Genomic DNA, 22,179 nt, shown 5'->3' on the forward strand with positions numbered 1-22,179 from the left:
GCCTCTGTTGCAGGTCTTTGGGGCACTTCGGCAGCGGGTCCCAGAGTGGAAGGACCCCTGCCGCTGAATTACTGCCAAAGCGGGGGCCCCCTGCCGAAAACCCCAGGTCTCCTGAATCCTCTTGGTGGCCCTGTTTTTCAGGCTCTAAACTTGCATGGAAGTGTCAGTTCAATATGAGAGAAGAGCAGAAAAAAAATCTCTCTACATGTTTCTCCCATGTATGGTACTACTCATCTGGTCCTGCACCTAATATGAATCCTGGACAAGTGTAGATTTTGCCTAAAATTACTAATAGAGCTAGTCTGAAACAGAATTTAAATTTTCACAAAAGACTGTTTCCTAATTTTATTTAAAATTTTCATGAAAAAAATAAAAAAAATTCAAATTTTTTGTAAACATTTCATTGAAAATATTGAACATTTTAACACTTTCCTCATCAAAATTGGACATTTCTCCAAAAAAGTTGTTGAAGTTGTGAATTTCAAAAATCTTTGACCAGCCAGTTAATGTTTGTAGGATTACCTGAAGACATTAAGTTCAGACATTAACAGAGATCTTTCTTTTGCCCTTCTCCAGGGCTTGCCTATCCAGGTTTTGTACTATTATAACTCTATTGGATTCTAACTGATAGAGTTGTAGCAGTACAAAAAAGGGGATGTATAAGATTTCTTGTTTTATGTTCATTACATTCTTCTGCTATAGCATTATAACTCATCAAAAACAATGGGAAAAAGTAGACATTTTCAGCAAAAATATCCTGCTTTTAATATTAATTTTTAATTTAATTTCTGACCATCTCTAGCGGACATCTAGTCTTCCATGTACAGTATATTGAAATTACCTCATCACAAACCTAACTAAGGCATGGATGGGGCATACTTAACATTTAGTCTTGCTTTCCAGTACATGTTCACTGTTTGTGCTAAACACAAGTCTTTTGTTAATCTGATTGCATCTTGTTGTACCAGATAAATTTTAAAAATGTTGTCCATCTTAAGAGGGCAGAAAATTATAGAATAGAGATTTAGATTCAGGTGCAATTTGGAATTTATGGACTGGTAGGAGCATTTGTGAATTCAAAAATATTTTGTGTTAATCTACAGGGTTTGTATAACTTCTATCAAGTGGTCCCTTAAACATATACACCACAAATATTGGTGAAATGCAGGAAGCTCTAATTCAGAAAAGATAACAAGAAGCTAATTGAAATTTTTTTAAATTTACCAAATTGTATCTCAAAAGAAACTAAGCCTTCTTCCTAACTGGTAATAATTGAGCCTTTGAGTTGAAAAAGAAGTTTCCCAGAGAGCATTCACATTGACTTAAAAAACTATTCAATTTGCTAAATTTTCACGTTGAAAACTAATGTTCATGAATAAACTGCTCTTCCCTTTTCCGACAAATATTAGGGCTTGTCAAAAGAGAAATTGTTAGCCACAACAGCTGCTTAAACAGAGCTACCTGTGAATGTTTTAATAACTGAAAGCTGTGTGCTTTGGAAAGACAATTTAGGTAACAATGAATTTGAAATCTGTCCTCAGTTATAAATAGGAAAAAAACATCTACACTGAATCTAGAACGACAGTTCTGTGAACTCAAAAAATGAAAATTAATGATTGTGTTATGGCTGCCATCACTGCAATATGCCTGCATGGCTGCAATACTATGCCTGCATGGCTGCAATATGAGGCGGGGAAATGAATCCATGCAGGCATAGTCTTTTATCAGATCGGTACCACAGGTGACATACAGCTACAAAAGGCGGGAAAAACCCAACAGGGTGTAATTATCTTATTATTTTTAATTCAATTTGAGACAATGTAATCAAATTGTTTCTTCTGTCATGGAAAAAACATATTGGGTGAAATTCATTGCTGGGGTAAATCTCATGGAGACCTTCTGCTTTATTATTAACTGTATTGTGAGAGTGTCTAGGCACCCCGCTCTGGAATGCAGCCTCCATTATGCGAGGCAATGGACACAAACATCATTAAAACACAATTCCTGCCCCAAAGAGCTTACTTTTGCTCTTTATTGTTTTTGTTGGTCTTTTAAAGTGAGTCATTCAGCCTAAAGGTATATGGTTACTTTTTTATGTGTGGAGAATATAATGAAGTATTTTTCAGGTTATAGGACAAAGTGAGCCTAGGTATTACGCATTAGGAACACAGGGACATATAGGGTTGCCAACCCTCCAGGATTTCTCTGGAGTCTCCAAGAATTAAAAATTAATCTTCATTAAATAAAGATTGATGAAACCTCCAGGAATACATCCAACCAAAATTGGTAACCCAGGAACTGCAATAATGGCTCAGACCAGTGGTCTATCCAATCCAGTATTTTGTCTGGGTTGCAGTGAAGGTGCAGAAATGCTGAATTCATCAATTATTAGATACCATGTCCCTCCGGGAAGTGGAGTGACCCAGCCCCAGCCTGCTCTGCTCCCTTGGCTCCCTGTGGAGCAGGCTGGGGATGAGTCGCTCTACTTATCACCACCAGTGAGTGCAGGGAGCCTGACCCCTCCTGCAGTCCTCAGGGGAAGAGCTGGATGGAGTGGGGATGGGGTTGGGGTGGAGCAGGGGCAGGAAGAGGCAGGTCAGGAGGCAGAGCAAGGGTGGGGCTTTTGGGAAGGGGTGGAGTGAGGGCGGGGCTGGAGAGGAGCAGGAGTGGGAAGAGGTGGGACTGGAGCGGAGCAGGGCGGGGGCCATGAGGAAGAGGTGGAGCAGGGGCTGAAGCAGCAAGCAGCTGCATAGAGCACCAGGAAATTTGGTGCCCCAGGTTTTCTGGTGCCCTACGCAGCTGCATACTTTGCATATGGGTAGGGATGGCCCTGCCACTCCCCAGGGAAATTTCTTCCTAACGAACAAGAATTAGATGTTGGTTTACACCCTTAAGCGTGAGTCAGTTCTTTTGGAATTATGCCTAATAGGTGGCAATTCGATAAAATATTCTTTGCTTTTTCATTGACAGATATTAAGTTTTACAAATTTTTGAATTTGTGCAACTATATGAGTCATATTGCTATAAGGAGAATTATTTCATTTTATTTCAAAACATGCACACACATACAACCTTGCAATATTTACCAAGAAAACCAAAGCCATTTGCCATTGTGTCTATTAGCTTTGCTTGTGTTTCATAGTTTGTATGTGAGACAAAGGCTACGTCTACACTGCACGATTATTTCGAAGTAGTTTAAACCGATATTACGAAACCGATGTTATAAAATCAGTTTTGCGCGTCCACAATGCGATCACAAAATCGATTGCTTGTGTCCATGGTCCAAGGCTACCATCGATTTCAGGAGCGGTGCACTGTGGGTAGCTGTTCCTCAGCTATCCCATAGTTCCCACTTCCGTGTTGAGAGCCAGTGCCTGATGGGCAGAAAACATTGCCCCGGGTGGTGCTGGGTACAGCCTCACCCCTCCCTTTGTGAGGCAGCAGACAACCCTTTGGCGCGTTTTTCGCGGAGTGCATTGAGCAAACGCCATAGCACAGCAATCATGGACCCTGAGATCACAAACGGTATCCTGACCGTTGTCAACACCTCGCGTACTCTCGTGCTGACTATACTGAACAATGAACTGCAAAGGCAGGAGGAGAGGAGGAGGCAGCTATTGCTGAGCGGCGAGGACAGCGATGACGAGATGGAGGCAGAATTCTCCATAACCGCTGGCCCCAGCGTTTTGGAGCTACTGCTATTAACGGGGCATCTACTACCCATTGAACGCCGAATTTGGGCACGGGAAACAAGCACAGACTGGTGGGACCGCATTGTTTTGACGGTGTGGGACGATTCGCAGTGGCTGCGAAACTTTCGCATGCGTAAGAGCACTTTCTTAGAACTTTGTGACATGCTTTCCCCTGCCCTGAAACGCCGTAATACAAACATGAGAGCAGCCCTCACAGTGGAGAAGCGAGTGGCAATAGCCCTCTGGAAGCTTGCAACGCCAGACAGCTACCGGTCAGTCGGGAATCAATTTGGAGTGGGCAAATCTACTGTGGGGGCTGCAGTGATGCAAGTAGCCAAAGCAATCGTTAAGCTGCTGCTACGAAAGGTTGTGACTCTGGGAAACGTGCAGGTGATAGTGGATGGCTTTGCTGCAATGGGTTTTCCGAACTGTGGTGGGGCCATAGATGGAACCCATATCCCTATCTTGGCCCCAGAACACCAGGGCACCCAGTACGTGAACCGCAAGGGGTACTTTTCAATGGTGCTGCAAGCACTGGTGGACCACAAGGGACGTTTCACCCACATCCACGTGGGATGGCCAGGAAGGGTTCATGACGCTCGCGTCTTCAGGAGCACTAGTCTGTTTAAACGGCTGCAGCAAGGGAATTACTTCCCAGACCAGAAAATAACCGTTGGGAATGTTCAAATGCCTATAGTTATCCTGGGGGACCCAGCCTACCCCTTGATGCCATGGCTCATGAAGCCATACACTGGCAGCCTGGACAGTGGTCAGGAGCTGTTCAACTACAGGCTGAGCAAGTGCCGGATGGTGGTAGAATGTGCATTTGGCCGTTTAAAGGGTCGCTGGCGATCATTACTTACTCGCTCAGACCTCAGCCAAACCAATGTCCCGCTTGCTATTGCTGCTTGCTGTGTGCTCCACAATCTTTGTGAGACTAAGGGGGAGACATTTATGGCTGGGTGGGAGGCTGAGGCAAATCACCTGGCCGCTGAGTACGAGCAGCCAGAGACCAGGGCGATTAGAAGAGCACACCTGGAGGCGCTGCGCATCAGAGAAGCCTTGAAAAACGAGTTTCAGCACGGCCAGGGTACGGTGTGACTGTTTGCTTCCCCTTGATGAACCCTCCGCACTTGATGGACTTATTCAGTGTAAGCAACCCACCCTCCCCCTTTTCATTACAGGTTGGCGAAGGAAATAAATTCTGTATCGTTTAAAAATCATTTATTATTCATTAAAAGTAATTATGCATCTGTTAAAAATCATGAGTTTTTCCTTACTAGATTTCCCTGTAAGCAACCCACCCTCCCCCTTTCGATGTATTCTGTATTACAAAGGAACTATAAAAAAAGGCAGAGAATTAGGAAGGTGTCCCTGACTGCTGTGCTTTGGAAGGAGGGGGAAGGAAAGGCTACTAAGCACATTGTAGCGTAATTACAGCCTTTTCCTTGAACTCTGCAGGGTGTGGAGGAGTAGGCGGGTGCAGAAAGCCTTCCCCACGCGTTCTTACACGTCTGGGTGAGGGAGATATGGGACGTGGGCTTGCAGGGAGGTTATACAGGGGCTGCAGTGGCACTCTGCTACTGTGCTGCTCTTCCTGAAGCTCCACCATGCGTTGGAGGATTTCAGTTTGAGAACGCAGCAGATCCAGCGTTTCTTCTCTCCAACGCTGGTCTTCCTGCCTAGCCCTCTCAGATCGTTCACTGGCATCTTTCCTGTACTTTGCTACCACATCCTTCAATCATTCTGTTTATCCCTCTCATTGCGTGTTACTTCAATAATTTCTGTGAACATTTCATCTCGCGTCTCTTCTTCCTCCGCCGTATCACAGCACACCCTCGTGATGGCATAGGGACTTCTGAGAAATGTGCAGCTGCATGGGAAGGCAAACCAGGGTGATAAGTATGTGGAAAGATACCTTTACAGAGCAATGATAGTACTCTTTCACATAGAACACTATCCACCTTACAGAGCACATGTGATCTCTATACAAGGTCGCATTTTGTAGCGTTTAAATATTCAGTGTCTGTGTGACTGGTGTGGCACACACACAGACGCAGGTACGGCCAAACGTACGTCCACGCGGCGATGGTAAGTGAGGCTTTAAAATTTTGACTTCTCCGCCGTTCATATACACAGTGATCTATATGATGCCTTGCTCCTGTTAAGAGGAACCTGCAAAGCCCAAACCCCCCTCTTTCACATCCACCAACAGCGCATGGCTCCTATCATATACGATCACTGCTAGTGATCACCCTACATCACCCCCGCATCGCGTTGCTGGTAGCAGGGAAGAATCCTGCTTGCCAGACGCTGAAAACTCGTCGCTATCCCTCCTCCATCCCCCGCTCTGGCCAGTAGCAAAATCGCCATGTCTGCCCCCTGTTTACATTCCTGATGTTCTACAAGGTAACAATGGATGATATCTCTCTCCTGACAATAGCACCGCGGAGGCAGATCGTTTGTTTATGCAATGCCTTCAGTGCAATGCCTTCAATGCCTGCAGTACCAAATGTCTTGCAAAATGCAAGGCGTTGAAAAGTTACCTACTATGGGGGAACGGAGAAGGCTGTCTTGGCCAGAAATGTTCTCATATAGCATAAGGGTTTTTTGAGTTCCTCCACGATCGATTCATGGACATTAATTTGGGAGGATTTTTCGCTCCATCCCCAGACATGTTAACGAAATTTTCCTGTAACAGTAATGGCTGCGACTGCAGCAAAAGCCCTGGTGTCAATGCGATCTAAAAACCGTCTTGTTTTAATCCGTGTTTGGTACAGAATGAAGGGACACTTACCGGAGGTCGCTTCCATGGCTTCACTGTCTGGGCTTCTCGCTTGGGAGCGCAGGGACTGTAATTCTTGGGTCTCAAAAAGATCCTGGCTGTTGGGTTTACGGACTGCTGTGTGCTATCACCACGGTCATCTTCATCCTCAAATTCGTCTCCATCTTCCCCCTCGGCTACATCCTCAGAAACACTTGATATTTCAATCCCAAAGTCTGAATCCACGGACAGGGGTGGGGCACTGGTAGCGCTGAACCCCAAAATTGCATGTAGTTCAGCATAGAAGCGGCATGTTTTCGGCTCAGAGCCTGACCTTCCGTTTGCTTCTCTGGCTTTCTGGTAACCCTGTCTAAGTTCCTTCACTTTCACTCGGCACTGAAGGGAGTCTCTGCTGTGACCTTTATCAGCCATAGACTTTGAAATTCTTTCAAAAACTTTTTCATTTCGTCTTTTGGAACGCAGTGCTGTGAGCACTGAGTCCTCACCCCAGATAGCGATCAGATCCAGAACCTCCTGTGTGGTCCAAGCTGGCGCTCTTCTTCGATTATCAGGAGACTGCATTGTGACGAGTGCAAATGAGCTCTGTGTGGTCACCTGTGTGTGTGCTGACCCTCACGGTGGACAATCAGGAAATGGAATTCAAAAGTTCGCGGGGATTCAGGCTTTTTCCTGTTTACCTGGCCAGTGCATCACAGTTAGTGTCCGATGCTATCATGAGTGCCCCTGTGACAATGGTTCTGAAACCCAAATTGGGAGTGGCTCACTTGGGGCAGAGTCAATCGCTCCCTTCTGGTTTCTAAAAATTGAGTATGTCCTGCCTGGACTGTCATAGCCACGACTGCCTGCCTCCAAGTGCCCCCCCCCCCCCGTTTATGTCACAAATAAGTCTATGTTTCTTATTCTTGTATTCCTCACGACTGCATGACAGAAATGGGGGGTGGGCCCTGCCACGGTAGCTGCAGAGGGTTGGGAGAGAGTGAAGCAATGAGTGCGGTTCTTGCGGGAGAACCCCCTGTTAATACAGCCATGGAGTAGCTGCGCTCTTCTAATACACTTGACTCTTCCTTCAGAGAGTAGCCGTGTTAGTCTGGATCTGTAAAAGCAGCAGAGAATCCTGTGGCACCTTATAGACTAACAGACGTCTGTTAGTCTGTAAGGTGCCACAGGATTCTCTGCTGCTTTGACTCTTCTTGTAGTCAGGACTGACTCTATTTTTTAGACAGCATAAGGGAGGGATTGACTCAGTGGCCAGTGAGTCAATCCCAAGTTTGCTTTTGCGTTGCGCCCCGGCTGATTTTAGCCAGGGGCACTCATGATAGCAGCGGACAGTTCAGAGAAGGAGAGATAACCGTCATGTCATTGCCAGTTTTCTCTGGCAGTAGACGGTACAGAACGACTGGTAACCATCTCTGCTATCATTGCAAAAGCAATTGAATGCTGGTGTGTAGCGCTCGAGTGTCGCCTCTGTCTCCACGGCATCTAGTACACAAATGGTGACGGGAAAAACAAAAAGCCGACGGTCTCTAGTGCTGCCGTGCTATTGTTTCTGCAAGGGCAATCCAGGAGAAAAATGTGCGAAAGGACTGTCTGCTGATGTTTTCCCGGAGCAAGGAATGACTGACGACATTTACCCAGAACCCCCCGTGACCATTAACATTGCATCAGGGGCCGGGGGATCATGGAGGACGGAAAGGGGGTGCTGAGGACTCCCGCTATCCCACAGTCCTCAGCAGTCTCTTAAAACTATTTGCATTCTTGGCTTAGCGCCCAGTGTCTGTAGCTTACAACACGGTGTCTTTTATGGTTCACGGAACAGCTATTCAGTTTCCTTCCCCTACCCCAGCACGAGAAATGAAAGTTAAATAAAGCAATCCTTGAGTACTTACAATGTCACCCTCTTTTTACTGAATGCTACTGACAGAGGCGAATCTGCAGCACTGAGGAGCATTAGAGCTTTGCACAGTGGCAGTATCATAACCAATGAAGTTAATCTGAGGTGTGATTATTGCTACTTGAAAATCTGCTCCTCTTCCTGGTGGTAGATGGTACAGTACTACTGAAACAGCAGAAACTGTTACCATCTCCCCTCTTTTTGTTACACTCACCAGTAAATGGGACAGAACGGATAATAACCTGTGTAAATTTTTGAAAGGAAAATGGGGATTAACTCACTTGGGACTGGGTCAATCCTGCCCTTTACGGTTAATAAAAATAGAGTCAGTCCAGACAAGAATAGGATACAGTGTATTAAAATCAGTGTAGCACAGCGCAGCTGCTCCGCATCAGTATTCACAGAGGGAGCCGCTGCAAGTAACGCAACCGTTGCTTCCCACCTACCTGGGCTACCACAGCAGTGCCCCCCCACCCATTGTTGGCATGATGTTATGAAGAATGCATGAATAAGAATCACAGAGTAGTTACTGAGATCAAATGAGGGGGGAGGAGCCACCATGGGCTATGACAGTCCATGCAGTTCAGAATCTTTTCTTTACGCAAGAGAGGAAGGGGTCTGATGAAGCTCAGCCCCCAGGTGATAAGATGAAGACAGTTACCAGGCGTTCTGTACCATCCACTGTCAGAAAAAGGGAGTCATTCCCATTTTCACCCCGGAGCCCCCGGCCACACTCAGCCAGGAGCAATCACTGGGCAGCCGTCTACCCCTGGGGAGGGGCAGAGAGCGGATACTGCTCTTCACCGCAGCAGCATCGCGTCTGCCAGCAGCATTCAGTACACAGAGGGTGACATTTACAGTACTCAAGGAATTATTTATTTCACTTTTTTTTACCGCTGCTGGAGGGGGGAAAAAACTGACGAGCTGTCCGTGAACCACGCAAGACACCGTGTATTACGCTGCAGACATTGGGGGCATCAGCCAAAAATGCAAATAGTTTTCAGAGACCGCTGTGGAGACTGGTAGCTGTAGTCCTCATTACCCCCTCCCTCCCTCCATGACCATCCGTTTGAGTGTCTGGCTTCCCGTTACTGTTGTCACGCACCGCTGTGTATCCTGTAGTTTATTTTTCAAAGGCTTTGGCATTTCCTGTTCTTTAACGGAGCTCTGATAAAAGAGATTTGTCTCACCATACAGCGATAACATCTGCTATCTCCCGTAAGGTTCAATGCAGGAGATACTTTTGCATTTGAACTGCATCGCCACCCGTGGTGATCAGAGCTGGACACGTGAAAGCAGGAATGTCACTGTAAAGCTCTCGGGATTTCCCTGTTTACCGGCACTCCGCATCCGAGTTCGGATTGCGGACCAGAGCGGTCAGTGGTGCACTGTCCTGCCTAGAATAATAGGCAAGTGTAACAGAGATCCAGTGTATCAGAGAGCACAGGTGCTCCGTGTCAGTATTCACAGGGGTTGCCCCTGCAAGAAGCGCACCCGTTGCTTTCCTCCTCCCTCAACCTTCCTGGGCTACCGTGTCAGTGCCCCTCCCCCGTTTGTGTCATGAAGTATTAAGGAATACCAGAATAAGAAACAGAGACTTGTTAGTGAGAGAAAATGATGTCGGGGGGGGGGGGGGAGGCACTTGGAGGCAGCCTCCCGGGGCTATGACAGTCCAGGCAGAATGGACTCTATTTTTAGATACCATAAGGGAGGAATTGACTCATTGCCAAGCGAGTCAATCCAAATGTGATTGCAAAAATTTTGAGCCCCAAGTTTCAATGATTAAGCTTGTTATTAGCCGTTCTGTCCTATCTACTGCTAGCGGTAGCAATGTTGCCCTCGATGTTGAGCATTTAGGCGGTTCTCCTGGATGGTGGGCAGTCCTGCAGAACTGTCTACTACCAGAGGAGATGGAGAGGAGCAGATACTGCTCTTCAGTGCTGTAGCGTCCCGTCTACCAGCAGCATTCAGTACACATAGGGGTGACATAGAAAGTAGTCAAGGAATGATTTCTTACCCTTTTTTTCACGTTGTGGGGGGGGAAATAAACTGAGGAGCTGTTCCCTGAACCAAGCCAGACACTGTGTTTGACCCTACAGACATTGGAGCTCTGCCAATAATGCAAATAATTTTCATAGACTGCTGTGGACTGTGGATAGCTGGAGTCCTCAGTAACCCCTCCCTCCCTTCATGAGCGTCCATTTGAGTCTCTGGCTTCCCGTTACGCTTGTCACGCAGCGCTGTGTATCCTGCAGTTTTTTATTCAAACGCTTTGGCATTTCGTGTTCTGTAACGGAGCTGGATACAACAGATTTGTCTCCCCCATACAGCGATCAGACCTAGTATCTCCCGTACGGTCCATGCTGGAGCTCTTTTGGATTTGAGACTGCATCGCCAGCCGTGCTGATCAGAGCTCCACGCTGGCAAGCAGGAAATGTAATTCAAAAGTTCGCGGGGCTTTTCCTGTTTACCTGCCCGCTGCATCCGAGTTCAGATTGCTGTCCAGAGCGGTCAGTGCAGCACTCTGGGATGCCGCCCGGAGGCCATTGATTTCCGTCCACACTAACCGTAATCCAAACTGTTAATATCGAATTTAGCGCTACTCCTCTCGTTTGGGAGGAGTTCCGAAATCGATTTAAGGAGGCGGTAAAATCGATATTAATGACGATGTCATGTGAACGGATACAGCGTTAAATCGGTATATCGGCCATTAAACCGATTTAAAGTCGCAGTGTAGACCTGGCCAAAGAATAAGAATCTTCAAAAGAAGTCACTATGAAGTGAGTTGAATACATACATTATATACAAAGAAGTGGAACATTCCATTTAATATTATTTTAAAGTTACTAATATGAAAATGTTTTCTTAGTATTAAAGTTTCTTCTTGATTAACGCTCTAAAACACTGAAATCATGGGAGCTACAACAGCGATACTTTGAAATATTTTTTTTAAACACTGGCTGCCACTACCTGCAAGGAGTTGAGATCGCCATTAGGCATGACACACAATGCAAACCTGTGACTTGTCAAAAGAGGGGAAGAATAGAAATGTCACTGCAGACTTGGGACTTCCTGAGCATTTTAAAATGTGCACATTTTTCAAACGAGAGACTACTGAACGCTCCACCTGCACTGTGGTTGCCATCTGTTCATCTTTGTGGCACAGAGAGATTTGGTTTGGAAAAGGTTTCAGATGTACTGTCCCAAGAACTATCATTCTAAAGAGGATAATGAAAGATTAAAATCACAACTAAACCTTGACTTTCTCATTATCACTGCTGCATCTAATGATTTTTATTTTAACCCAGGCACATAACAGCATGAGACGTTATTTTAAAAATATGAAAATATTAATTTTATATATAAAATAGCATTAATAAATTCAAACAATTCAAATATTTTCTGGTTTTATTTTCCGTTACACAATTACTTCAAAGCATTCCTCAACACACCAGCAGATACATGAAATGTATTATATTATTTATTATGGATTATTTCTACAATGCCATCATTGTGCATGGAATTTTATACTAGAGTTCACTCTCTAAGGCAGAGGTCCCCAATGCGGTGCCCGTGGGTGCCATGGCGCCCACAGGGACATCTAAATGCACCTGCGTTCTGGCAAGCAGTGGAGCATCTGCCGAAATGCCACCGAATTTCGGCGGCGATGCCTCTTGATGACGCCACTTGCCGCTGACAAACGATGTCATTGAGAGGCATCACTGCCGAAATGCTGCAGAAACTCGGCAGCATTTTGGCGGATGCTCCACCACCGCCACGGTCTTTCGTCTGGCACCAGCCACATGAAAAGGTTAGGGACCACTGCTTTAAGGGGTCAATCCTACCATGTGCTGCCCCCATGAGGTCAGAAACATCAATGGGAACTCAAAGTGCTCATCCCTTTGAAGTATCACCCCCTATATTAGGTTAATAACAGATGACAGAGTCATGTTGCAGGGAAAGGACTGGATATGGAATACAGTAATAGTTCATGAGATATGCTTTTGTTACACATTTTTGTTTTTTCTTAGTGATTTGTGTCACAGTTCAGGGCAACTGCATCAGTATTCCTCCTCTGTAGTCCAGCAAAGATACCCACTCTAGACTCCTGGTTCCTCAGCTATGTCGCTCTCTTCTTCCTGACCATGGTTTTTTGAGGCTGGATAGTTCCCTGCATATAGTATAAGTTCCCCAGCAAGCCAGACTGTCAAACAACCAGCACCTGCACTTTGCTTACTCTTGAAAGTCTATGAACAATGTAAGCCAACCGTTACAAGTTACCACCCAGATCTTTCAAAGCAAGCACATTTATTCTTAAAGTGAAAACATTTGACAGAAAACATATTAAAAACAATACAAGAACCTACAAGCATACTAAAAACCAGCAGTTAGCCCCTCCCCACAACCCACTTTCAGCAGGGGCTCTGGCAGGAGTCCAATCCTTCCCTAAGGTTCTGTCCATTTGCTGGATCAGAAAGAAGACCCTGAGTCAGTTTAAACTCAGGCTGTTTATCCAAACGACCTTTCTTTGTCTGTTGGTCCCCAGAGAATCCAGTTTGAATATATAAGAGCCTCTCCATGTGGTGGTACTTCTCTGCAAGTGTTACAACCTGAATAAATTTACCTAACCACCCCCCCACACACATTGTTCTTAGTTCTTGGAGGGCTGTGGTCACCATCCCCCATGGAATTGTATACAATCCCTGGCCACAATGAAACTTAATTCAGTAAGATCTCCCACAGATATTGCAGGAAATTGCCGTATCTGTCACAACTTGGACTGGTCATTTTTTAATGATCACGAATATGTTATATTAGAGGAGAAATGTCTGAGAGGAAAGATGAGGTTGCAGGTGCAAAAGCTGTAGTTTTAGTAGGTTAACTGAACGTAGAGTTTACAGACCCATGAAAGCATTCCAGGTATATGGACAGCAGAAGAGAAGGCTTAAAATTGCTTATGGGAGGAGACTAAAGGATTGTCAAGATGTGTCAAGTTGGCAGTATTGGTAGGGAATGTGGGGAAGTATTAGGAGATGAGATGCAGGCATAGACAGCACTGTAAAGATAAGGTGAAATCAGGGTCCAATTGAAGGCAATGGTAGGTTTGCTGTGGATTTCAGTGGAGACAGGATTTTACCCAGAGCCCTGAAAATGAGCCAATTGAATCTGAAGCACAGGGATATTGGAAACCAATGCAAGGACTCAAGGAGAGGGTGACGTGAGCAGAATATGACAAAGTAGCCAGTTACCACAGCAATGTGTGAAACAAACCTCCTACATGAAATAGCAGGGCAGTAGAAGAGGGCAAGGAACATGATTTTGGCTCGTGGACTTTAAGTAAAATCAGAATAAATAATTTTATGTGATCTATGTTAATATGTTTCAGTGATGTACAAAGCAAAGTATTTCACTATTCTATGGACATGGATGGCTAATGGTTATTGACTGTGTAGAGACAGATAAGCTAGTATTACAGAATTGTTTGACTCTGTCATAAACAGATGGTTAAGGGTTAATGTCTCTTTTACCTGTAAAGGGTTAAGAAACTCAGTGAACCTGGCTGACACCTGACCAGAGGACCAATGGGGGACAAGATACTTTCAAATCTTGGTGGAGGGAAGTCTTTGTTTGTGTTGTTTGTTTTGTTCGTTGTTCGCTCTTGGGACAAAGAGGGAGCAGATGTATAACCAGGCTCTCCAAATCTTTTTGAATCAGTCTTTCATGTTTCAAACTTGTAAGTAGCCAGGCAAGGCGGATTAGTCTTATGTTTGTTTTCTTTCAACTTGTGAATGCTTTTCCTTTTGGTGGAAGGATTTTTACTTCTGTTTGCTGTAACTTTGAACCTCAGGCTAGAGTGGGGGGAGTCCCTCTAGGCTATATGAATCTGAGTACCCTGTAAACATTTCCATCCTGATTTTACAGAGATAATTTTTAATTTTTCTTTGTTTAATTAAAAGCTTTCTTTTTTAAGAACCTGATTGATTTTTTCCCTTGTTTTAAGACCCGAGGGGATTGGATCTGAACTCACCAGGGATTGATGGGGGGAAAGGAGGGGGGGAAGGTTAATTCCTCTTTGTTTTAAGATCCAAGGAGTCTGGATCAGTGTAGCCTCTCAGGGTAACCCAGGGAGGGGAAAGTCTGGGGGGAAGGCTATTTTCTCCTTGTTTTCAGATTCAAGGGGTTTGGGTCTTGGGTTCCCCTGGGAAGGTTTTTGGGGAACAGGAAGTGTGCCAAACACTATATTTTTGGCTGGTGGCAGTGTACCAAATTTAAGCTGGTAATTAAGCTTAAAAGTGATCATGCAGGTCCCCACTTTTTGGACGCTAAAGTTCAAAGTGGGGGAAAACCCTTGACAGACTCTAATAAGCAAATGTGTAGGATTCCAAACTTTTAGATGCAGATCTAAATTGAAACAAATCTCGACACCTTTTGAGGTTAGTTCACCATGATTGCTCAGTCCCTGCAGGGAAGGTTCTCTTGTTCCACAGGAAGCTGGCAGGGCATATTTCTCACATTACAGACAAGAGCATTTAAGCATATTTTATTTATTTACTTGACTGCTTGAAAGAAAAAAATACATTAATCACAGCAATGGTGGAAGAAGCATCCTAAGGTTCACAGTGCTTTTGATTAAAGTCTGCTAGATTGAATTGTAACTTGAAGAGTTTTGTTGTTGTAATGGCTTCCTGCAGGGACCCACCTGAACGGTCTGTGTGCTTTTTCAGTAACTAATGTATTATTCCCTATGTTAGCTCCCTTGCTGTTATCTTTCATATTTTTTTTTTTATAAAAAGCAACAACTTGATCATTTGGATTTTTTATCCAAAAATTTTAAAACACATTGGGAGCCCTGACACAGGCTTTACCCTTTCACCCCACAATCCTCAACAAAGCCAGCTCTTTAATTCTTCTTGTGACATTGTCTGATTAAAATATAATCATGCAAAGCATTATTGCTACCACTGCTATATAATTGCAGCAAATCTTATACAAAATATAACTCATGGCCAGAAAGGGTTAAACAGCTTGCAGGCTAACTAACTCAAAGTGACCTTTAAAGACATGTTAGAAAGGTATGTGAATGGTAATTAGGGCCATTCATACTAAGTAGGCTAGAACTTTGAAATGCAAACCTATATTGTTAGAAGTGATACTAATTGTGTGTATCTTTGATGCTAGCATGTAAACAGACAGTTCGTGTCTGTCCCTATAACTATTAATTCAGAAATCAAAAGGGAATATTAACATTTAGATGAATCTTGGATAAAACAATGTCATTGTCTATATGTCTCTTTGAAGTTTGTAATAAACTGCCTAATGGATAAAGTGTCCTATGTTAATTTGTGTAACTAATTACTGGTGGTGTTTAGAAAGCAAAAGGTTACATCAAAAATCTATTATTTACCCAGGACTGTATGGTCAAGTGAATGCTAGAACATAGTATAAAAGACCTTTGCATTCTGATTCTGTCATCTCAGATGTGCTTAAGGTTTCATTCAGGGGATTCCTAAGCCACAAGGACTGAGATCCCAATTCTAACTGGATCACCCTGAAATATAAACATTGGCCTATAACCTATGGACTATTTCTGAAAGAACTCTTTGCAATTCCCTCTGCCATGTACATTGGCCAAACCGGACAGTCTCTATGCAAAAGAATAAATGGACACAAATCAGACATCAAGAATTGTAACATTCAAAAACGAGTAGGAGAGCACTTCAGTCTCCCTGGACATTCAATAAGAGACTTAAAAGTCTCCATTCTTCAACAAAAAAACTTCAAAAACAGACTTCAGCCAGAAACTGCAGAACTTGAATTAATTTGCAAACTTGACATCATCAAATTAGGCCTGAATAAAGACTAGGTGTGACTGGGTCACTACAAAAAATAATTTTCTCTCTGTTGATATTCACCCCTTCTTTTCAACTTTTGGGAATGGGCTACATCCACCCTAACTGAATTGGCCTTATTAGCACTGACCCCCCATTGGGTAAGGCAACTCCCATCTTTTCATGTGCTGTATATTTATTCCTGCTTAGTGTATTTTCCAGTCTGTGCATCTGATGAAGTGGGCTGTAGCCCATGAAAGCTTATGCCCAAATAAATTTGTTAGTCTCTAAGATGCCACAAGGACACCTTGTTGTTTTTAAGGGAACTGTGTTGTTTGGTCTTCTGAGTAACCAGTAAGGTAATAAAGAAGGTATTTTTTGCTGACTTGCTAAATCTAAGTGCATGTCTACACTACCCACCGGATCGGTGGCAGCGATCGATCCAGTGGGGGTCGATTTACTGCATCTAGTCTAGACATGATAAATTGACTCCAGAGCACTCTCCCATCGACTCCTGTACTCCACCACCATGATAGGCGCAGGTGGAGTCAACGGGGGAGCGGCAGCAGTTGACTCACTGCAGTGAAGATAGTGTGGTGAGTAGGTCTAAGTACGTCGACTTCAGCTACTTTATTCAAATAGCTGAAGTTGTGTAACTTAGATCAACCCCCCCTCACCCCAGTGTAGACCAGGCTGAAGTATTGGAATATCCACCAGCTTTTGAGGGATTGTCTGCCTCATTCTTTGCAGTTCACCCTAATTGAGTGACCACAGCTGGGACCTCAGTCACACCTCTATTATCTTGTTAGAGAAAGAAGGGAAGGTACTTTGCTCAACACCCAAAAACAGCAGGACCCAATCCCCCCAATATTGTGTCCACCTCTCCCACTACTTTCAAATTTCACAATACTCTGAGGTAGGAGAACTCACATCTATGGATATGTCTACACTACAGCAGTGTGTGGAGTACAGACACTGCATGCCCAGCTAGCATGGCTATACATAGCAGCATAGACAGTGAACGACAGTTTAGGCGGGTAGAGTGCCCCAAATGCTTAATCCCCTAGGTTACATACTCTACATGTCTCTCTACAAGGCCAAGCCCTGCCACACCTGCACTGCTATTTTTATTAGCGCAGTGTCCTGCTGTCTTCCTGCTGCCAGAGCCTTTCACTGCCATGAGTAGCTACACACCACAGTGACAAGTGGGATGCAGCCTGCTTTTCACTGTGGCGTGTAGCTACACGTGTTGAGCCTGTAACCTACATGATGCCGTGAATGTAGACATAGCCACGGAGGCCACATCTTTTGGTATAATTTAAGGCGTGAATTCAAATTGATATAGTTACACAGATGTAACACCCTGGATGGACAATCCTGTTTCTGTATAAGAGGGACTTTTTCAGTTTAGCTTATGCCACTTGGTAAGGGGCTTAAGCTAAACAGAAAAAAGCCTCTTTTATAATGGAATAAGAGTATCCACCCGGGGAGGCTATACCTGTATAAAATTCCCCAGGGAGACAAGCTCTGGCAGCCTTAGTAAAGGAATCCTTCTCATCTGTTTAAAATGTATGAGTGTTTATGGGAACCCAGCGCATGCTAGATCCCCTAAAGCCCAGTGCCTGGAGTGCCTACAGCACCTGGCTCTGAGTTCACCATCTCAGAACATCCTACCAGATATCTAGAGGGGACTGGCATACACTAGCACTCACAGCCACACTGTGACGGGGGGTTAGTTACAGTATAGGAAAGCCATCAAGTACTTTTCGGATGTTAAAGCCCGTGTGATCTGAATGTCCAATTGAGAGACGTTTGTGTCCTATTTCACTGGAAAGGGGTGAGTTAACCATCTGGCTGCCCCTGGAAGAAGCAAGATTGCAGTGTACAGAGCACAATGCTCCTGAAGACCCAAGATTTGGGTGTGAAGAAATAGGCATTGGCCCAACCTGTAAATACAAGATTGAGGGGAAACTTCCTGCTGGAGGCAGATGGGTACGATACATGCACACATCTCCCCCTCCACAGAGGATTTGCTTCTGGAAGTAAAAAGAGATAGATAGCTGGGGTTCATAATTAAACTTCTTCCAACCTTCCAAACATTTTGTTAATCAGTGCAAGGGTGAAGTGAAAGTTCAGGCCTGGTTCCCTTTTAAGGAACATGTCCTCCCCTCCCTAGTGAGCAATACATCTTTTTGTTGATTTTTAGTGCACATTACAAACATAGATTCTACATATTGCTCCCGTATAATACAGGCCATAGAACTTCTCCAAAATAATTACCTGAGCAGATCTTTTAGGAAATCATCCAAACTTGATTTAAAAATCCACCGTGACCCTTGGTAAATTGTTCCAATGGTTAATTACCTTCACTGTTAGAAATGTATGCCATATTTCCATCCAGCCATTGGATCATGTTAGATTGAAGAGCTCATTATTAAATATTTGTTCCCGCTTATAGACTGTAATCAAGGCACCGCTCAACCTTTTCTTTATTAAGATAATTCGGTCAAGTAATATATGCAAGTTCTCCCCTGGAACCAAGCACCCACCAGCACAACAAAGGGGCAGGGGAAAAGTCATCAGTGAGACAGTTATGGATCCCTGATTCTGCAATGACCCTGGCATCTATCTGAGTAGCCAAGAGACACAGGACCCTGGGTAGTGAAGCTCTTCTGTCTCTGTGGTGGACGTGGGGAAAGGCAGGTAGTGCAGAGTACCATCTGCTCCACGTTTATGCCAATGGGGAGTTGTTCTCTGCAATGGGAATTCTCTGATGTCCCCTTATGGTCAGATTCCAGAGACTTTTTGCTGCCTGAGTGGTACAAAGAGGACAGATTGTACTGGAGATTCTGGCCCAGAATGCAGACTTTAACCTATCTGCCTAGGTTTATATATAGGTGCCCATTACCTATATATAAACATCAGGATTGATCTACAACAAATGAACCATAAATAAAAACTAATTAAAATAAAACAAGAGATGGATCACAGAATGAAGTGCAACGTACAGTTAAGTCACACAGTCTTTAATATTGTGATCTTGTATGTGTACAGGAAATATTTGAGTTACTTTCAATATGATCCATAAAAATGCTGCCAAATCACATGTACTCTGGCTGAAATATATTAGTGTTTATGTATATAATGTTCACAGATAAAAACTAGTGTACCATCTTTTACACTGATATAAGAACCAAGGCATTTAGGCTATGTAATTCTTATAACTGTAAATTCTGATAGATTTATTGTGAATTACATTTTGGCATTTTTTCTTTCAGGAAATGTTATACTGATTTGCTAACTGAGAATATATGCCCTTATCCGGCGTCCTCCTAATTCAATGGACTTTAATAGTTGCTGAATTAGGCACTTGGAGAGAATCATCATTTCAATGTCTTGTTTTGCCAAGATATCAACTCACCGGCTCCAACTAAAAAACAGAAGTGCTAGATTGCTTATCATGAATCTAATACCCAAAAGACAAAATTGCCCCTGCGCACCTGTACATCGAGTGTGACTGCAGTGTAAAACTGGAGTGAGTTCATAAACCTATCGCTTTATGATTCAGTTGGTTCTGACTATACGGTATTTGCCAGGCTGACAGGTTTTGCTCTTTCAGGTAGTAGTTGCTCTGGTTACATAACTGTTCCCTCGAGCTTGCAAGTTTCAAAATCAATGGCTAAACTATGTGATATGACACCCCCACCTCCACCCACACCTCTCGTTCCCCCCCAAAATTATTTGGTTTCTTGGGATAGAGGCTGGAGTGCAAAATTAGATCAATACTATTTGATTTTATTTTTTTTTAGAGATGTTCTGCAAACACTTGAATTACACTCATGTTAAATAAACCAGACTAAAAACTTCATCAAGATAAAGAGATTAAGCCATGGGGTAGTACCTGTTTTAGTTACATTACTGATGAGAGATTTTATTATCCAAAGTTCGCTATGTATTAAAGGATTAGTAACAGGTATGTTACACACACAAAAACAAAATGTTTACACAGCCTAATAGTACCCAAAATGCTTTCTTATAGTCTTCATTTTAATTTCAAGGAAAATAATTGTGTGTGCACATACACATTTCCCAGCTGTTTCTCCAGTCCAACAAGCAGTGCAGAATTGTGCTTGTGCGTAAGAGCCATTAGGCAAGATCTTTGTGTTTGCACACTGCCAAGCACAATGGGGCCCTGGAATCTAAAAACTAATGCAACAAAAATAAATAATAATAATTGACTAGAAAGAAAACTGAAGCTGACTAATCTATTTTCATGTTTCATGCTGGATGAAGTACAAAAAATAAAGAGCACATATATGAAGGAATTAAACATGCGGTGAATTATATTAAACTTCACAAAGGCACACGTGGACAGGGACTTGGATGAATATATTTAGGGGTCCAAGATCTGCCCAGGAAGAGGCAACAGGAGGGAGTAGTAGCTATGTTGGGGGTGGGGATATGCAGCATCACTCATCCAATCTCCACACACTATAGAACACACACACACTTCCTTCACTCAGGAGAACTCCTATTTAAAGACATGTTTCAGGGGCTCTGGCTAAAAGGATGCCCCTGCTAGCACACTTGCAATGGAGCCACACTGTCATGGGAAAGGTGTAGAAGAGCTTGGAATTGGTGGGGAAGGAAAGGGCCTTTTCCCATTTCTCTCTGCTTGCACAATAAAAATATATTGTTTAGTTTTATGTTTATTAATGGTCAGGCTTGAGTCAGTTTCACTGTCTGGTTTTCATGCACTAGCGTAATGCAAGAAAGTTCTGTGAGTTATTTTAAACTGTTTCCTTTGGAATTATACAAATAAATCATGAAACTAAAACTGGTTGGAAAATACCCATTATTTTTATAGGAGAAATGTATTTATTGATATATAATCTATAGAACAAAACTTAAAAAAGGGCAGCTCCCAGAAGCAGTCAACACGTCCAGCTACTAGGCGGACACGCCAGGGGGCTCTGCGCACTGTCTGCACCCACAGGTGCTGCCCCCTCAGCTCCCAGTGGCCATGGTTCCCAGCCAATGGGAGCTGTGGAGCTGGTGCTTGGGGTGCGGGTAGTGCGCAGAGCCCCTGTGAGCGCCCCTATGCCTAGGAGCCAGACATGCAAGCCACTTCTGGGAGTCTTGCAGAGCCAGGGGAGGCAGGGACCCTGCCTGCCTTAGCCCTGCTGTGCCACCAACCAGACTTTTAGTGGCCCGGTCAGAGGTGCTGACTGAAGTCTCCAGGGTCCCTTTTCAACCAGGCCTTCTGGTCAAAAACCAGACACCTGGTAACCCTAACAGTATTATATTGTTGACTCATATTTAGCTTGTGACCGACTATGACTCTCAAATCCCTTTTCACACTACCCCTTTCTAGGCAATCATTTTACATTTTGTATGTGTGCAGTTGATTGTTCCTGCCTAAGTGGAGTACTTTGCATTTTTCCTTATTAAATTTTATCCTATTTACTTCAAACCATTTCTCCAGTTTGTCCAGATCATTTTGAATTTTAATCCTATCCTCCAAAGCACTTGCAACCCCTCGCAACTTGTCATCATCCACAAATTTTGTAAATGTACTCCCTATGTCATTATCTAAATCATTCATGAAGATATTGAACTGGATTCAGAACTGATCCCTGTGGGACCCCACTCGTTATGCCCTTCCAGTCTGACTGTGAACCACTGATAACTACTCTGTGGGAATGGGTTTCTAAGCAATTATGCACCCACCTGATAGTAGCTGCATCAAGGGTGTATTTTCATAGTTTGTTTATGAGAAGATCATGCGAGACAGTATCAACAGCCTTACTAAAGCCATGATATACCACATCTACGACTTACCCCCATCCACAAGACTTGTTACCCTGTCAAAGAAAGCTATTAAGTTGGTTTGACACAATTTATTCTTGACAAATCCATTCTGACTGTTACTTTTCACCTTATCATCTTCTGGGTGTCAGCAAACTGATTGCATAATTATTT

At 43.8% G+C, this 22,179-nt stretch overlaps 1 protein-coding gene and 1 pseudogene across 3 annotated transcripts in view; one reads left to right on the top strand and one right to left on the bottom strand.

Annotated features, from left to right (window-relative positions):
• HS3ST5 (heparan sulfate-glucosamine 3-sulfotransferase 5) overlaps positions 1 to 22,179 on the bottom strand; it is a 306,981-nt gene that overhangs the window by 54,364 nt on the left and 230,438 nt on the right. The window contains exon 1 of one of the 3 annotated variants that reach the window (XM_032788077.1): positions 12,779 to 12,835. The exons of the other annotated variants lie outside the window; for them this stretch is intronic. The gene's annotated coding sequence lies outside the window, so the exon portion shown is untranslated. Of the gene's footprint in view, positions 1 to 12,778; positions 12,836 to 22,179 lie in introns of those variants that run through there. 3 annotated transcript variants of the gene reach the window in all.
• Positions 8,429 to 8,586, top strand: LOC142046638 (U4 spliceosomal RNA; annotated as a pseudogene).

The sequence above is a fragment of the Chelonoidis abingdonii genome, chromosome 3, assembly GCF_003597395.2.
Source record: "Chelonoidis abingdonii isolate Lonesome George chromosome 3, CheloAbing_2.0, whole genome shotgun sequence".
NCBI classification, from domain to species: Eukaryota; Metazoa; Chordata; order Testudines; family Testudinidae; genus Chelonoidis; species Chelonoidis abingdonii.